The sequence below is a fragment of the Bubalus bubalis genome, chromosome 19 (assembly GCF_019923935.1).
Source record: "Bubalus bubalis isolate 160015118507 breed Murrah chromosome 19, NDDB_SH_1, whole genome shotgun sequence".
Taxonomy (NCBI): Eukaryota; Metazoa; Chordata; class Mammalia; order Artiodactyla; family Bovidae; genus Bubalus; species Bubalus bubalis.
In genome coordinates this window covers 71557027-71561921 of record NC_059175.1, presented here as the reverse complement: position 1 = coordinate 71561921, position 4895 = coordinate 71557027, and the positions used below count along the sequence as shown (strand labels likewise).

Below are 4895 nucleotides of genomic sequence, written 5' to 3'. Positions count from 1 at the left end.
GAGGGGCTTGGAAATCACTGCAGTTGGTGACTGCAGTCATGAAATTAAAAGAGGCTTGCTACTGCTGCTGCTAAGTCACTTCAGTCGTGTCTGACTCTGTGCGACCCCATAGACGGCAGCCCACCAGGCTCCCCTGTCCCTTGGATTCTCCAGACAAGAACACTGGAGTGGGTTGCCATTTCCTTCTCCAATGCATGAAAGTGAAAAATGAAAGTGAAGTCACTCAGTTGTGTCCGACTCTTAGCGACCCCATGGACTGCAGCCTACCAGGCTCGTCTGTCCATGGGATTTTCCAGGCAAGAGTACCGGAGTGGGTTGGCACTGCATTCTCCGAAAAGATGCTTACGATTTGGAAAGAAAGTGATGACCAAACTAGACAGCATGCTAAAAAGCAGAGACGTTATTTTCCCAACAAAGATCTGTCTAGTCAAGGTATGGTTTATCCATGTGTCATGTATGGATGTGAAAGTTGGACTATAAAGAAGGTTGACTGCTGAAGATTTGATGCTTTTGAACTGTGGAGACCCAACCACTCCATCCTAAAGGAAATCAGGCCTGAATATACATTGGAAGGACAAATATGAACCTGAAACTCCAATATTTTGGCCACTTGATGCAAAGAGCTTACTCATTTGGAGGTCACTTTGATTTGCCTGTGAGTGTGGGAGCCCAACCTAGGTGCAGGGCCTCAGGGACAGCTGCTACTGAATAATGACATTAAAGCAAGTGCATTCCAGCCCTGTGTGACTCTCAGCACACGAGAGACTGGGAAAGCTATCTGTCTTGGTGGAAGGAAAGGCAGGCGAGAGAACGTGTTTTCAGGGCCCTCCTCACAGCTGGGGTTTGGCTCCTCAGGTCAGCCCACCAAGCCTGCTCCCAGGGCCTCAGTTCCCAGGTCAGGGCCGTGTGCCGCCTACACCTTCCGAGCCTTGCAAACACATTTCCAGGTGAGCGCAGCACTGCCCGTGGGGAAGGAGGCTTCCGGAGTGTATCAGCACCACAGCAGGGTGCCATGCTGGGGTCACCTAGCCGAGGGCACCTGGCACCTCCCATGGGCGTACCATGCTGGGGTCACCTAGCTGACGGCACCTGGCACCTCCCATGGGCCCCCGGCGAAGAGTGGCAGGCGGAGCCCTGGCTTGTGAAAAACTGAAGCCGAGAGCACAGCTAGCTCTGGCAGAAGGAAGCAAACAGCCACAGGAGGCCTTTGCAGGCAGTTGCTGGCCCGCCCCGCGTTAGGGCTCCCCGGGGAAAAAATCACTAAAAATTTGTAACACCAACAATGTTACACCGATAATTTAGAAAGTATTCCTGATTGTGTGTTGAAAATAATTAATGTAAAACTATTTGTTGCTGTTCACTCACTCAGTCGTGTCTGGCTCTTTGTGACCCCACAGGCTGCAGCATGCCAGCCTTCCCTGTCCTTCACTGTCCCCTGGAGATTGCTCAAACTCAAGTCCATTGAGTAAATGATTATAAAGAACTCTAGTTTTTAACATATGTGTATTCTAACTCTAACTGCAAGTGTACTTTTTCACTTTTAGAAAGTAGTATTTGAAAATGAATAAATTACATATGAATCCAAAATTTGCCTAATTCACAAATAGAAATATTTAATTTCCTCCACTTTTCTATCCATGGAATATCCTGTTTAGCTTTGTATTATATTTACCATAATGAACATTTGTTAAAATAAATGTCTATTAAAACAAATAAAATGTTACATATTAAAGTTTTACTCCACTGAGAAGTAAATATGGGAGCAGGATATTTTAAAATGTCTTAATTCTCTCTATTATTTTATATGACTAAAAATAATCTAAACCTAAAATATTATATATATTTATAAACATTATTTTTATTAAACCTCACTTTTTGGCTTCAGAAAATTATAAATAGTCAGACAGGAGAGTTTGAGAGGGGATATATTTATTTGTTCTGATATTCTGCTTCAGAACTTCTGGGAAACTTCCCTGGTGGCTCAACCGTCTGCCTGCAATGCGGGAGACCTGGGTTCTAATCCCTGGGTCAGGAAGATCCCCTGGAGAAGGAAATGGCAACCCACTCCAGTACTCTTGCCTGGAAAATTCCATGGATGGACGAGCCTGGTAGGCTACAGTCCATGGGGTCGCAAAGGGTTGGACACGACTGAGCGACTTCACTTATTCTGGTTCAATAAGCAATAATTTCTCAAGTTACAACACACACGTTTTGGCATCTGATGACAATTCCTTACTCCTGATAACTAACCTGTCTTTAACTTGCCTCTTTTTAGCAGCTCAGAAACTAGAACAAATGATTGAAGAGAATATTACCAGGGTGATGGAATTCATTCTTTTGGGTTTTTCAGTCCAGAGAGAGAGTGAAATCCTTCTCTTTCTTCTCATTTTAGTGGTATATTCTCTAACTCTGGTGGGAAACATTGGCATCGTTTCCTTAATCCGGTTGGATCCTCACCTTCACACACCCATGTACTTTTTTCTCAGTAATCTGGCCTTTGTAGACTTTTGTTACTCCTCACCAATAGCCCCAAAGTTCCTGGAGACACTCCTGACCAAGCACAGGTCCATATCTCTCTATGCATGTGCGCACAGCTGGGCTTTTTCCTGAACTTCTTGATTTTGGAGATGTTCCTTCTTGCAGTAATGGCTTATGACCGCTGTGTGGCCATCTGCGATCCTATTCTCTACATGGTGATCATGTCCCAAAAGGTGTGCATGCAACTGGTCGCAGGCCCTTACTGATACAGCTTTTCTGTTGCTTTCCTCCACACAGCTGTTACTTTTCGATTGATCTGCTATGGCCCCAATGTTATTAATCACTTCTATTGTGATGATGTCCCTTTGATGGCCCTTGCCTGCTCAGACACCAGCCTGAAAGAGATCTTGATTTTTATCTTTGCTGGATTCAACATGATCAGCTCTTTGACCACGGTCCTTGTTTCTTACCTATACATTGCGGCTGCCATCCTGAGAGTCCAGTCTGCAGAAGGGAGGCGCAAAGCTTTCTCATCCTGCGGTTCTCACCTGACTGCTGTCACTACATTCTATGGGACTCTGATCTTCATGTATCTGCAGCCCAAATCAAACCATTCCCTTGACACAGACAAATGGCCTCTGTCTTCTACACAATAGTCATTCCTATGTTGAATCCCATGATCTACAGCCTGAGGAACCAAGAGGTAAAACATGCCTTGAGGAAAGCCTTTGAAAAATGTTATTTCCTGTCTCTAATAAACATTAAAATGTATCTTGTAACACTGACTGTCTTGGAACTATGCCACATGCAGATATATTGTTTTTATTATCTTTGATGGGTTTATTTTATTTCTACCATTTTTATATGAGCAAAATGACTTTGCACATGTGTTCTATTTTTCATATAATTTATAAGTAAGATAAAAGGTTTACAAGATTATACTGCACACTTATAACAAATTGCTACTATTTGCATCTGTGACACTTGATAGTGTTGACCTGGATAGTTTCTATTTAACTGATAATAAGATTTAGCTGCTGCTTTCAAAAATGCTTCTATTTTATACATTGTGGAGACAGAACAAGGGAGGTGGTAAAGTAAGTTTCTTGTCCATCCCCATGTCATTCCAGGCAGTAGCTGTTCCTCAGCTGCACCCTGTCTGCTAAAAATCATTCCTCTCTGCCTCTGACTCCCACTAGATTCACTGGCGGTCACTCTCTGTAATTCCATGGTTCTCCTGTTGTTTGAAAAGATGTCATTTTTCAACATGCAGATCTGGAAATCAGAGTCAGCTTTTGGAAAATCATACTCTCTTTTTCTGTATCAAAACAAAAATGCAGACATACCCCTATATTCCCTCAGCAAAATTAAGATCCTTTTATATTTTAGGGATTTGAAGAAATTACAATGGTTTAACAGGAAGCGGTAGTTTAAAACCAAGTTATAAACGTGGTTGCTGTCAGATGTCAGGAATATTGTTCTATATTGGGGTGGTTGTAAAGTGATGCAATCTAAGACCCACTTAAACCATCAACTGAAATGTTTTGGTTTTTTTTTTTTTTTAATTCAGATTCAAATGTTTGGTGTCTACTGCCGGGAGCCGGCGAGAGACATTCCACTCGTGACAAAGGTCATGAGGAAGGAGGCCCGGCATACGCAAAGGCGGGATCGAGCCTCGGGAGTCCCCCCAGATATTCTCGAGCATCTACCCCCAAAAACCAGAGTCTGCCTAATTTATTGCTTTGTGCTCTCACCTCTGACTTTACTGGGGGCTGTCCCCCACCACCATCTCACTCTCTCTGTCAGAGAGCTAACTTACAGCTCCAATTAATAAAGTTCCTGGGCAATTAGGAGTGTTTAAATCCAAACCCCTCAGATGGCTCTCTAACTCACCTGACAAGTTTACCCGGACTCCTACAGCTATGCATACGATTGTTTACAGTCTCCCAGCCTCGAGAGGCACGGGAAGCTTAAGATATTCAAATAGCTTAGAGCCTCTCAGAAAGTTAGAAACTGTCAGAATAAAACTAGTAAAAGATTTCATTGATGAGCCAATGCTTGCTGCCAAGTTTCCACATCCCCTGAATTGTATCCTTGAATGTGTATTAATTAATACAGTTGGTATGTAGAAAAAATAAGTAGTGGCCTTGGTGTTAGTAACTTTAGACCCTTAAGGTAATAAATTCTTTCCTTTGTAAACTCATTACACATCCGCCCTATAGGAATGCAATTTTATCTTCGGAAGATGGCGCCAAACCTTAAAATAATTACTCTTAGAGAAAATAAGTCTTTGTTGATAAGTCTTTGTCAAGAGTCATAAAATGTTAATAGGCCTTCTGGCCAGAAGATGATGTAAATCACCTAAACCATTTGTATAAGATAAATTTACAGGAAAGAAACCCTGGTTTTTGATAAGG

At 42.7% G+C, this 4895-nt stretch overlaps 1 pseudogene; it reads left to right on the top strand.

The window, feature by feature from the left end:
- Positions 1 to 2295: 2295 nt before the first annotated feature.
- On the top strand, positions 2296 to 3739 carry LOC112580665 (annotated as a pseudogene).
- Positions 3740 to 4895: the final 1156 nt, after the last annotated feature.